The following is a 14897-nucleotide window of genomic DNA, read 5'->3' as shown; positions in this document are numbered from 1 at the left end:
AGAATCAGATTTAGGCTAGGGGAATCCCCACTGTAAGTCCTGCATTTTATATATTTTACATTACTACCGGACCCATATATTCCTTTCTTTATGCACAATGCAAATTGAATAGAAAAATAAAATTGGTTATAGATGTTGTTGTTCTTCTCGCTCTGATGCAGAATAGTCATGGTAAATTTCTTGCATAAATCCAAAGGGTTTTTAAGTTGTACAACACATCACTAATAACTAGTAGATGGTAAGAGAGTCTCTTCAGATACACATCTATACGTCACTCAAATCTTTGATCACTGAGTACCAACATTTTCAACAGCATTTATGGAAAGGTGTTGAGTAAGTAGACCTTTGACTTGATTTGAACTTTAATGAAAGCCTCTAATATTTCATCTTCATCATAAATAAATTCATTGTCTCCTGGTATGTTGATTTGTCAAGAACTGTGATTTCTCACATCTATTTTTTGATAATACATTGAAAAATTACAGATTACATACTGCAGCTGTAACATTAAAAATAATTTTTGCCCTCTCTCTTTGACCAGGTAGCGACTGTTTTTACCAACATGAAAAGGGATCACGCTCAGCTGACATTACAGTTCTTATTGAATACTAATTGTCAGTCTTATTCCTACAATATGCAGTTCAGCATTGCCAGGTACCAGGTAAGAGGGCATGAGGAGTATGCCCCTGCCCACACATTGTTAGCTGTAGAAAAGTAGCAGTGAAGGTGAACAACATCCAAATATGGACTGCCACTTCAAGGCCAGTAAGGAAAGCAGGGAGTACCATAGCAACACAAAAATATGACCACTTTATTTAATTATATTTAAAGAAATGTTAATAGAGTGTTATGGGTTTGAAACGTACGTTTTTCCTATACATTAACATCATATTAGTAGTGTATAGTATTAACAGAAAAGGAAAACAATGTGGAAAAGTTTCATTTATAAGATTGCTATATTCCTTTATGTAATTAGTTTGTCCTGCCATTTTTGTAGGGGAAGGCTATGAGATTTGTTTCCATTTCTGGTGTCTTCCTCTCTGTTTCCAACAGAATCCATCACAAACCAGGTGGCCCTGAACCTACATCTGGACCTCACCTAGAAGGTGAACCCAGCTGTGTGTCCGTGAGAAGTGATTGGTCTATGGATGAGCCCATTAACTTTAAAATACCAATGCCCTCTGCTGTTAGAAAGTAAGATACAGATTAATTTTAAGTGTATAGTTATGTGCAAAACAATAGCAGTGTGTTTAAAACAACAGAGGCAAAGTTCCATGTTCCTAATAGCATTTATTGCCATACATACAAAGGCACTGAGAGCTGTGCACATTCAATCCCAAATGAAAACATGAACAATTTTGCCTTTTATTTTCTCTCTTTTTTGGGCATTTCTTCCTCAGCATAAGGCAGTAGGACTTCTTTCAGTATTTTTAGGTACTGAAACTGGTCCATGGTGCCTGTTATATGATAAATGGGCCCCACTCCAAACCATTATACTTGCACCTCCATGTTTTACGGTCTTCACGGTGTACTGTGGCTTGTATTTAGTGTTTGAAGTTTGTCTCACAAACTGTCTACAGCCTTTAGATCCAATGAGAACAATCTTGCTCTCATCTGTCCATACAATATTGTGCCACTTCTCTTTAGGCCAGTCAATGTGTTCTTTGCCAAACTGTAACCTTTTCAACATGTGTTTTTTTTTTTTTTTGGTAGTTTTTTTCAACTGTGGTACTTTACAAGGGTTTCTTGCAAATAGTTTGGCTTCACATAGGCATCTTCTGATTGTTGAAGTACTCACAGGTAAATGGAGATCTTCTCTGATCTCTCTGGGGCTGATCATTGGATGCTTCTTTGCCATTCTTGTTATTCTATGATCTAGGTGGATGGTAGTGCTCCTTTTTCTACCCTACCCATGTTTTGGGTTTTCTTTCCCATTTCAAAGCATTTGAGATCTTTTTAGCTGAGCAGCCAATTAACTTTTTGATCAAAGTTCTTTCTGGAATGACCCATTTTACTCACTGAGCAAGGACTAAAACCAGCAGGCACAGCATCTGCTGCCTTTCTTAAATAATGGGCCATAATTGACACCAATTTCTTCACAGATTGAATGACTTCCCTAACTGAACACCACACACCCCTTTCACTGAATTAGTCAATTATCCCCAATGAGGAGCGTGCATGTCATGTCTTTTAAGTCATACTATGGAAAAATATATAAAATGATCAAAAATTAATGAGAATAATAAATAATTAAAGGAGTATTTGAATTATAATTTTGCTGAAAATTTCATGTCATCTAGGTCTGATTCAATAATTCAGAGGTAACAAGTGAAAATATAATTAATAGGAATAAAAACTAAAAAAAACATATAAAACATTGCACGGCCACGCTGTGCTAATTATATATTTTAAAAAATAAATGTAGAGGTAGGAATTGCAATTAATATAAATCTCAAAGTATTCACAACATTCCTGAACAGAAATAGGCCTCTGCACCTGGGGTGATGGTGTGGCCATGAAAACAATGTGACATGCCATTGGATGTTGGGACACATAATAACATGACGCTAAGCATCGGCCAATGAATGTGAACTAACAACCACAAGGTCGCGGGTATGGCTGCACTGTAGGAAAAAATCCTAAAATAAAAGTATTTTGCTGTGCATTTTACAGTTTTGTTCTGTTCTTTTAGAATATCATTAAAGTTACGTAAATAGACTGTGATTTCACATTTCAAATGTAAATTAATGTTAAATCACTGTAATGTTATAAAACTTAATTTTCATGATTATTAAATGTATCTGTCTGTACATATGCATATTTAGATTGTTAAAATACATTCACAAATGTATCATGATTGAAAGATTGAACTGTTGAATTTAGGGAGATCGTGGCTCAAGAGTTGGCAGTTCGCCTTGTGATCAGAAGGTTACCGGTTCGAGCCCCGGCTCGGACACTCTCGGTATTGTGTCCGTGGTCAAGACTCTTCACCTACTGCTGATGGCCAGAGGGGCTGATGGTGCGATATGGCAGCCTCGCCTCTGTCAGTCTGTCCCAGGGCATGCAATCCATTATTATTTGAACCAACTGTTAACTGTATATTTATGTATTATGATTCATATTGCCACATTCATTGCCCTTGTTTATAGGTAATTTCATTGTTTGATCACGTTAAAATGTTCCTAATTTATTGTCTAAAAGCACTTGGAAAAGGCAGAATCCCATGTAAAATTAGCGCAACAAACTGTATTGTTATTACTGAAAATAACTGTATTTTCATGGGACAGTTATTTTCTGTTATTTTCTGGTAGTATTTTGGCGGCCCAGCTGCCTGAATATTACTGTTTTGTTAGGATTTGTATTTTTTTCCTATTTCTAGATAATTTCATTGTTTAATCACATTAACATGTTCCTAATTTAATGTTTAAAACCACTTGGAAAAGGCAAGATCCCATGTAAAATTAGCGCAACAAACTGTATTGTTATTACTGGAAATAACTGTATTTTTATGGGGAAGTTATTTTCTGTTATTTTACAGTAGTATTTTGGCGCCCCAGCTGCCGGAATATTACCGTTTTTTTAAGATGTTTTTTTAAACAGTGCAGCTCCAATCAGCCCGAACTCTGTTATCGTGGTTCCAAATTGGTAGATGTCATTCAATGTCCTCCGTTGAGAGTGTCACCAACACACAAGACCCAACCGACCATCAAGTATCCGGCAGCAAACGTCTCCGCAGGACAACTGGGCTCTCCCAAGTGCGGGAAAGTGTCAATTCTGTTACGGGACCAGTTGATCAAATCCATAGTTATTTAAGTTTTAGAGAACAAGACTGTGAAACTCTTTGAGGGTTAGAGTTGGACGAGACTAGACAAACACACAGTAGCAGCAGCAGGGAAGGTAAGGGAGGGAGAGGGGGAAAGATGCGTCCGCCTCCTCCGAGAGCCAAAAGATGCGTGCCATGTCTCCTGTACAGTACAGAACGCGTTCATTTTGTCAAATTTACATTGTGACTCTGAAGTGCTCTACTGTACGTTTGTAGTTCATTCCCACAAAAAAACATTCCACTTTAGACCACTGGATTATGTGTCTGCCTTGCAAAATGTCAACAAAACATTGTGCACCGTCAAAGGCACCTGCGGAAGCACCAGAAGTCAGAGGAAGATGCTAACCATCGCACAAAAAGTTGGACTTCAGGACAGGCTAAAGAAAGGTAGAAGTTACTGTATTTTTCAGACCATAAGGCACACCGGATTATAAGGTGCATTAAGCCAAACAAAATGGTCAGATAAGTCAAACTTTACTTGAATCATTCTTCTTGCTTCCGTACTATTGATTCATTAATGTTGAATTCTGTCAAGAGATGTATTCTAAAGACACTTCTTCAGCTGAGAGTCAGAGAGTAGAAACACACACGCTGCAGTTTTTACTTGCAAGGGCAGTCACAGAGCACTCGCACCTGAGAGTGGGGGCTCAGGGACTCGCGCTCTGCCACTGCTCTGGGGTCCGTTCTTCGTACCTCGCTAAGTAAGTTAGCTGGATTTGATTGTTGACGATTTCGCGTGATCTTGGATCGTTCGGTTCTCCGAAGCTCATCCGGGACTTGCTGTCATAGCAACAGATCCGTAAGCGTAAACCTACTTGGGAGCAGGCTTACTTTATGTAAACAGGATTAGATCGCGGCCACTCAGGTATGTCCGCTTCATTTATACGAAAGCAACAGCGATATTTTCCCACTGTTTTTCCATAAATAAATATTATCAATGTAACTAAAGATAATGCAGTATTTGATTCTTTTATTGATTTCATACAGATACATACAGGTCATTTCCTAAAAAAAGGGAAATGTACTATTAATAATCCTATTTCATGTATTTGATTATTTCAGATGTAATTCATATTTTAGAGTAGTAATAGTAAATTACTTCGTGTAATCAAGATGAGAGACCACGGCTATAAAAGCGAAGGTGGATTTGGGAAGTCTGTCGCAGCCATGTCCTGTCCGTTTGTACGCGAGCAACCCATTGCGGAAGGTGCAAGATTGATAAGGAGAGTTTTCAGAATTCAGCGTATATTGCGGGATAGACAGGATCCTTTAGCTCAGCGCGACAGTGTGCTCATAGAGAGATATCGATTTCCCCGTGAGGGTATTATTTACTTAACCAACTTGTTGACGAGGGGGTGCAGGACCACCACCTGTCTTTTTTTGCTCTGCCCTTTTCTTGGTTGCTGTTATAAACAAACAAACAGATTATTTCAGGGTCTCTTTTCAAGAGACTAAAAGCAATATAAGTGATAAATATTACCATTCTGTAGAATATTCTTATATTTCACTTTTACTTGTTCCCATGTTCTAGTGGGTCCTGTTGTGGCTCTAATGTGAAAGAGGATATAATGTAATATGATATGATATAATATGATATAATGTAATATAATATAATAAATTACTTACGAGTTTAATTTGTCAGCAACTTTCTGCCAGCCCTCTCTCCTTGCTTTTGCAGCCTTTGCAGTGTTCCCTTGCGTTTTAATTAAACTCTGAAACTCCTGAAATCCCTCAATCAAGAGTTCTTGCTCTGCTGCCCAAAAATACTGAGCGCGCTCCTTCGACATTTTCGCCGACCAATCAAAGGGTTGCCGATCAATGTTTCTACTATAGATGCGTAGCCCCTTTTAAGCCACCCAGTGATCTCACATTACTTCATCCAGCTGTACTAATCGTCAACAACAGGTGTGTTCGGAGACCCCGGAATAGCGAGCTCAAAGTTGGCGCGATGATTTGATCTTGGATGTGTCATTTGATCTTGGATGTAGTAAGCGAGGTACGAAGAACGGACCCCTGGTCTTTATTTATATACAAAGGTAATACAACAGTGAATACGTCTGTTCGTAGACAGAGGAGTGTTGATGTGTATGTGTGTGTGTGAGAGATTCTGAAGGAAGCGGCCCCTCTTTTTATTAGGGAGAGAAGCGCCTTGAGGCGACTTTTGTTGTCATTTGGCGCTATATAAATAAAATTGAATTGAATTGAATTGAATAAGTGTTCAGCTCTCCTCTTCCTGGTAGGGAGTGAAACTGCTTGTTCAGCTCTGTGGGAAGAAACTTATAAAAGAGAACAGAACAAGTCTTGTAGTGAACAACAGTCTAAGTCATCAAAAGGTCATCATGCAGTATTCTATCATATGCAAACTTATATCATTAAAAGTTTATACTGACTACTAAGTACAATTTTCTAATGACAAATTCTCTCGCAACTGCTCTGTTTTCATGTTCTGGACCTGAAAACAGGGTTTGATCTTTGGTTTCAATCTATAATACTGGACTTATTTTAGGGAGGAACGCTGGTTTGAGCATGGAGTCAAGGAGGCCACTTACGTGAAAAGGGAAAGACCATCTCTGAATCAAGGAGGTGGGCTAAGGGGACATCTTTCAAATCTTACAATGCTATGATTGCAGCCATTCCCCCACTTTCTGTGAATGGCCATTGATCAGTGGTCTTTGATCAATGGTCATGAGAATTTGCATATTAATTATCAAAGAACTGACCTCCCAGCCCATTGTCCCTTCAGTGGTGTTAGTGTCAGTCATTATGGAAATGTACTGTTTTTAAGTTTGGGGAAGCCTGGATGATTCAGCTGCACGTTTTCCAAAGCAAATTCAGCAGAATCATTGTTGCATTGTCTGCATAGGAAAATAAAAAAGTAGTGTTTGTTTTTCAGGAATATAAAGACAGAGCAAAAAATATCTTTAATTGACTGATGTTTGTGCAGTATTTGTGTTAAAAATAAATGATTTGTCATGCTCGTTTATGCTGCCCACACAGAGACAAACAGGACAGCTCAGAAGTTTCCAATTCTCTGCCTGCCCAGCAACATCAAACTGAAGTGAACTCCATATTTAAGGTCTGTAAACGCACAGCAACTAAAAAAACACACCTCCCTTTCCCTTAATTTATCTCTCTGTGGTCTTTAGACCATTGGACTATGTGTCTGCCTAGCAAAAGTCAGCTTTTCTGTTATTTTTGCACTTCTCTTTTTACACTCATTTATTACAGCTGCTGGGGGACAAAATAACTACTTTTGTGAAGAACGAGCTAAAGAAGGCACAGAATGAACTCAATTCAGATTACACCCAATCATCAGAGAGTCAGACACATGATGAGGAGGTGTTGGGCAGTGAGGATGAGAAGCAGAGGAGAAGCAGTAGAGAGGCATTTCTGAAGATCACAGTTAACTTCCTGCAGAAAATGAAACAGGAACAGCTGGCTGCTTGTCTGCTGAGCAGTAAGAGAATTTCTTTTCAAAAACTATTATTTTATTATTATTATTTTTATTATTATTATTTTATTGAAATTCTAATGCTCTGGTTTATTGTGCTTTCCTTAAGAATACCCTGGTCCAGATTGTGAATTAAAATATAAATGTAGCCTGAAAAATAAGTTCCAGTGTGTGTTTGAGGGGATTGCTAAACCAGGAAACAAACAGTTAGGCATGAGGATTCAAACCAAGAGCTAAGGACGTCTGTGTCCAGATCGGAAGGGACAGACAGCTGACTAAAGGCTGAGGAGAACCGGGCGGCAGCGGAGGGGTCGATGATCTGACAGCGGCGAGAACTGTTTTGAACTGTAGTCCGCGGAAACACAGTATCAAATAACACAGCCTTATGGTCGGAAAAGACGGTGTCAAATATTTCCATATTAGACACAGGTAAACTGTAAGATAAGACCAGGTCTAGTGTGTGTCCGTGATCATGAGCAGGGTCAGACATGGATTGAACCAGGTTAAAAGAGTCAATAAGGTTTAAAAACTCCTTCGCCAAGGGTTTGTCAAGACAGCAGACATGAATGTTAAAATCTCCCACAATGAGAACATAATCATAATTGGGCATAACCCCAGCTAGAAATTCTGAAAAGTCATTTATGATATCCTTATTATATTCAGGGGGATGATAAATAACAGCAAAGAGCACTGAGTTAGAGCAAATGACTTCAAAACATGTCAGCTCAAAGCTGAACGCTAAAGGCTGTAAAAACCATTGTTTACATAGCCCATTAGTCCAATAACAGAACACTAGTTTGAGAAAAATGTCCATCCCAATCAAACCAGATAACTATTACACTTACTTTGGGAATCTTCACCTTGGAGAAATGACATTCCATTTCCCTGCAACCAGTTTTGGAAACCAGTAATGGAGCAGCCATACCTTCAACGTTGACTGCCACCCAAAAAAAACCCTGCTGTTTGTCACAGTTTTGGGTCTTTGTGACCCAGCATTTTGAGTTCTTGTATTTTATATCATGGTTTATGTTCTAAGTCCTTTGTTGTACTGTTTTGATTATTGTCATTTCCCTAGGTTTCAGTTAGGGTTGTCAAGGGTTTAGTTCTTAGGTTTTATGTGATGGCTATGTTCTGTGTTGCGTCTGCTGTGCCTTTTTGTCCCATGTTTCAGGTCCCAATGTTCTGTCTCCCCACTCTGTTAAGTTTACATGTCTTGAGTTCAGTCAGTGTGTTTCCTCTTTTACTTTGAAGGTCCGTGTCCCATGTCAGTTTTTCTAGTTTGCTTCCCTTGTCTCGTCCAGTCTAATTACTCCCAGCTGTGCTCTCCTTCTGTGTCTCATTTCCCTCGTTATCCCTCAGTTTATTTATTTATTACCAAATTTCCCCTTGTGGGACAATTAAAGGATTATTCTATTCTATTCTATTTAAGCCCTATGTTTCTCTGTGTTAGTGTCACGTTCTCCCTCATATCTGTGTGTGATTTTCCCTGTTTCTCCTTGTGCCTCAGTTTTCCCAGTTTGGTTTTGTATGTTATTTGTGTCCCACCATGCCAGCAATAAAGCTGTGTTTTTTTTAGTTTGCTTTTGTCTCTGCGAGTTTGCATTTGGGTCCTTCTCTTGCCTGCCCACAGCCGTTGTGTGACACTGTTGACACATGGCCATAGCTCCATATGGCCTCATTATCTGGAACTTCAAGTTCCAGTGGATCCTTTATGAAACCACAATTCTATAGAGTGGAAGTTCTTAAGTAGTACAGTTTTCATGAACACCCTAAGGGGAATAACAGCAAAGTTCAGATGTGAAATTAAAGTGTATTGTTGGATGTGAACTTGACTTCAAAGATTGCTAATGGTGATATTCATCATCATCAAGTATAAGACAAACAACATGATCTCATGACCAACCATCCTGTGAGGGTGTAAGTAATTTTCGCAGTAGACCCTGAGATGTGAAGATTTCAGGCTTGTAGTTAAACAATCACTGCATGCTGCAGTTCGGTACTGTAGATGTCTTTTCTTGGTCTCTATTCAGGATAGCATTCCTTTAATTCCAGAATATCTTCAGACTATATAGCACAGTAACTCTTGTAGTCTGAATGATTAGAGTTCTGCAAACTGATTGCATATCTTCTCCCCATATTCTTTCCATTAGATTTCTGTGAACTAAATCTGGATCTAAACACAATACACAGAAAACTCAAAGAAGAGGACCAGCAGTATGTTGATAATTATGAAAGATTTGATCATTGGCCTCAGCTGCTGTTTACCAACACTCTGACGGGTCACTGTTAATGGGAGGTTGAGTGGAGTGGAGAGGTTTGTATTGCAGTGGCTTACAAAGGAATAAAACGGAAAGGAAACGGCGATGACAGCAGGTTTGGCGAATACTCACAATTACAAATCAAGAGCCATCCCTGTCTCCTCCTCTGCCTGTCACAAAGTAGCAGTGTATGTGGACTGTCCTATGGGCACTGTGTCCTTCTATAACATAATCTCCGGCACACTGGTCCATCTCCACACCTTCAACACCACTGAACCTGTATACCCTGGGTTTAGAGTTGGGTTACGTGACTCTCATATCTATATCTGTGCTGACTCAGAAAACTGAACCAGAGCTCATAAAGTAGCAATAAAGCAAAGTTACTGAGCTACAGTAACAAAAGTGTCATCCATATATATTTAAAAAATACATAACATTATAAATTTGAATGTGATAAATGTTTCAAATGTGTTTGAAATTACACCGAAAGATCTCGTGCCACCTTCTTAACTTCTAGATCACGCAGTAGTAGTGGAAATAGAGTATATATAGTATATGTATAGAAGTGTGATCTATGATATTTAAAATAAAACTGATGAAAGAATAAAAAAAATAAACAGGCAAAATGTTCGATCCAGTGAACTGATGGTTGTAATATGTGTGTAATTTATTGGCATGGTTCAGAGGCTTTGGGATAGTAATCCTGTAGCACCACCATCTGGCCAAAAGGGAGGTATTTAGTCGTTATTGAAAAAATAAAAAGTAAAAGAGAGGGAGACAAAGATTTAGTAAGTCAGGGGTGTCCAACTCCAGGCCTCAAGGGCCGGTGTCCTGCAGATTTTAGATATCACAGGTCAACACATTTAAATCAAATGATTAGTTCATTACCAGGCCTCTGGAGAACTTCAAGACATGTTGAGGAGGTGTAGCCATTGAAATCAGCTGTGATGGATCAAGGACACATCTAAAACCTGCAGGATACAGGCCCTCGAGGCCTGGATTTGGACACCTCTGTGGTAAGTCATGTCTCATGGTATGTTCCAGGTCCCAGGTCATGCTTGTGTAGTCATGTCATATAGTTCAAAGTTCAGACTGGATTAAGAACATGACAAAAAGTGAAGCTTCAGGAACAAACATGAGATCCTTCAAGATTACAGGCTCTGGTATAGAAATTCACACTTTGGATCAGACTCTACTGGACCTGTGAAGAATGAGATCAGAAGAGCATAAGCGAACACTGATACAAGTTCATTGCGTTGATGTGTGATGGTTTGACTCAAATGAGCAGCAGTAAGGAAATACGAACACATATTCTGTTATCAGCTCTAGTTTGTGTTTTAAGCTGCTATCAAAACATTAGATTTTCTCTCTGCACAATTGTTTTTGCAAATTTTGTAAAGCACCTGTATTTAAATTTACATATTGTATATTTTATTTTTGGCACGTGTTGTATATATTTCATTGTGTATAATGTATTGATACATTGGGATTTCCTTGCCATTTTTTAAATCGAGCATCCCTCTCTTCATTTCAAATAAATAAATTAAAATTTTGATTACTCTGCTGGTTTTAGTCATAATAGTAACAGAACTTGATACATTTGAAGATTTCAAGTTGAATAAAACTAGAAAATAAATAGTATGAAGTACATAGTGAAATATTTTCAACCAAAATACAGTTGGATAGAAACAACCACAAGACAGAATAAAATGACTAGATTAGGTGCTCAGTGTTGGTGATATTGATGGTCCTCGGGGGTTTGGGGGCCCCACCACCCCCATTGATAACCCAGTGTAAAATCTCCTATCTCTTCTGCAAACTCTTAGCACTCACAATGGCAAATACAATCCAACAACGCTATCTTGTGGTTGAATGTGTTAATAGCAGAGTATTTTTTATTTTATTTTTTGCTTTGTAACATTGCTTATTAAGTTTGGCTTGTGAAATGTTGAAACAAAGCAGAATTTATGATAACTAACTTTGTAATCGTACAAAGCAAGACAGTTTTGAAGGTGAAGTAAATCTTTGTGTAGATCAAATGATAAATTCGTATTCTGTTCCAAATACAGTGTACAGGCTCAGGGTGATATCTAAAACCTGCAGGACACCAGCCATTGAGGCCTGGAGTTGGACACCCCTGCCTTAGGCAGTATCGGCAGAAGGCATAGCATGCATTTTCACAATTAAGCAGATGACACCCAACTTTATCTATCCATCAAGCCAGACAACACACACCAATTAGTTAAATTGCAGGAATGTCTTAAAAACATTCCTGCAATGTTTTTAAGACATTCCTGCAATGTAGTTCGTGCATTTATTACTTCCAGGCTCGACTACTGTAATTTGTTATTATCAAGATGTCCTAAAACCTCCCTGAAAAGCCTTCAGTTAATCCAAAATGCTGCAGCAAGAGTGCTGACAGGGACTAGAAAGAGAGAGCATATTTCTCCTATATAGGAGAAATATGCCCCTCACTGGCTCCCTGTTAAATCCAGAACTGAATCCAAAATCAAATGAATTGAATTTATGTCTGTCACCCCCAGCTCAGCCTGCTGTCTTTTTGTCAGTACGACCATCTCCAAACCATACATAATGGTCATTCTCACAACCATCTCTTAAATCTTCGCTTTCAGTCTTGCTGTAATCCTGTCACAAATCACCCCCGTCCATGTGTCCACCCACTCTCTGTCTTGCTTCTACTTACCCTACCTACTCTCACTACACTATTTAGTAGCATGTAGCATCATGGACCATAGAGACTCCTGCCTTATTTCTTATCTATCAACCTCTAAGTCTTCATCGCAAACAAGAAGGGGTTTAGAGCAGATCCCTAATGTAAACCCACCCCCATCTTGAATCAATCTGCCACTCCTACTGTAAACCTCAACACTATCTTGCTGTCTACATACAGTATATGTCCTACATCACCTGCACATACTTTTCTGCTGCTCCTGACTTCTTTGTAGATTATCATAGTCCTTCATTCCTATATATGCATTTTCTAGCTTCACAAACTCTTTCTAACCTTATTCTCTATCAACAATCTCAACGGAAACATCCCATTTGTAGTGTTCTTTCTCAGGATGAAGCCATACAACTGCTTACTGAACATCACCTGTCTTAGCCCAACTTTCCTTATTCATCAGCTTCTCAAAGTATTCTGTTGATCCTCTTTCCACTATCTTTCACAGTTGTTAGTACATTTCTGGCTCTATCCTTAATCACTCTTCAGCTTTTCATTTTCGTCTATAGTCACTTTTCAGCTTGATCTCTCTACCAAGCCAAAGAATACAAGTCCTTTTTTCTTCCTTAGTTTCCATTTCAGCTGCATACATACAGACATGCATCTCCTTTGCATTCGCCACCTCTCTTATTGCAATATCCCTAGACTCCCAGTGCTCATGCCCACTTTTGCATCTCACTTTTTATTTTTTGTTTCACTTACCTCATCCTTTGAATACTTTCCTATCCCATCCATCCTTGTCCTCTTACAGCTAAAGATGATATGTGAAATACAGGTTTTCCACCTTTTTAGAAATTCCACAACCATCTATCATTTTTCAATTCTCTTCTTAATTTGCATTATACCCACCCAACACTTCCTCATCACCCCTGTTCCCTTCACCTACATGTCCACTGAAATCTGCTTGAAACACCAATTTCTCCCTGCCCACTGTAGACACTCTCTACCACTTCATGCAACTTTCAGAATTCTTCTTTATCCTCTCACTGATATCGAACTTGTGCAGCATACGCACTGCCTTCAACTTCAAACTCATGATCTTGTCTGACACATATAATCATCCTTCAAGATCAGCCTTATCAAGTTTCTCTTCCCATCTACACCGTGGTAGAACATTTTGAATCAAGTGCTCCTGACATTCTTCCCTTCATCCAAGTCTTCTGTACACACAGTAGATATACCTTCATCTCTCCATGTGATCAGCCAGCTCTCTCCCTTTACAAGTCATACTCCCTGCATTTAAAGTCCCTATTCTAACCTCTGAACTCCTAACGTTCTTCTCGCTCGCTCCCTCCTAGCATGCTCTCCCCAAATAGCATAGTCTCCAGCACCATGTTGGCCAACAGCACTAGAGGCAGTCGTAGTTAACCTGAGCCCTGAGCATTTTGGTACAGAGCCATTCTTTATGATCTGCATGTTTGAATTGACCATCATTTTATACTGGATGCCCGTCTTAATTCAACTCTATCCATTTATCTTAGCTTGGGGCCAGCAGCCCTACCTTCACTGACTGGTAGGGGACTCAATGGTACTGCACCACTGGATGCCAAAATCAAGAAACACACTTTTGAATATGGAGTGAAATTAGATCCCCTAAACTCTCCAGACTCTAATGAGCTAAGCTGAGGGATACAAACACCCAAATAAAACTGAAATTATTGTTATCTACAAAATTTTACATGACAGACTAAGAGAAATAATGTTAATCTCAGTAAACACTGAGATTGCCAACTTAAATAAGAACGAAGAAAATGTATTTACCTGAAATTCTAGTTCAGACCAGACCATATATGATTAGGGTTAAACCTTCATTAACAGAAATCCAGCTACACATGAGCTAGATGACAATACTGTTAGCAATTTTAAACTGATGAGCCAGTATTATGACTTATAACTCTACTCAGTATCATGAGAATCCATCTTTTCACAGATCAGTGAACACTCAAACAGTACAAACAGGAAACTGCTAACTGTAGGTTACATAACCTGTAACCTACAGTTAGCTCTGTACAGCAGCTGTGGTCCACTCTAATGACCTGATGTAACATTTAAATCTGGTAAAATAAAAATAAATCACAGTATTACACATTAAACACAGCAAATTCCTTAATGTGTCCAAGCCTTTTACAATTTCCTGTTTATGCATTTTATTTGATAATAAAAGTGATTAAATGCATATCTATGCACTAAAAAATGGTTGGTTAAAAATAACCCAATTTGTAACCTAGTGCTGGGTCAAACCCAGCACTGGGCGTGCTTCAGCCCAGCACAATGGGTTAGGACAATTATCCACAAATTGAGTTAAATTTACCAATGTTTAAAGTTGAGGTTACCAAAAATTGGGTTGACCCATCACAGGTTTCAACCATTAACATGTAGGTTCTATTTAAGTTCAGCTCAGTTGGATGAGCGGGGGCCAGTATGCCGCATGGCTGAGTGGTCAGCCCAGGTTCGAGTCTGACCTGTGGCCCTTTGCCCTCTCACTTTCCTGTCAGTCTTCACTGTATCTGTCTAATAAGGTCAAAAAAGGGATTCCTACATACTATAAAATTCAGCATATACAAACTACATTCAAAACAGATTGTCTGAAAACTGCTTTTATTGCCATACGATACATAGAAT

This window comes from Perissodus microlepis, chromosome 3, assembly GCF_051167445.1.
Source record: "Perissodus microlepis isolate ML-2025 ecotype Zambia chromosome 3, ASM5116744v1, whole genome shotgun sequence".
Lineage (NCBI taxonomy): Eukaryota > Metazoa > Chordata > Actinopteri > Cichliformes > Cichlidae > Perissodus > Perissodus microlepis.
This window is presented reverse-complemented; position numbering follows the sequence as displayed.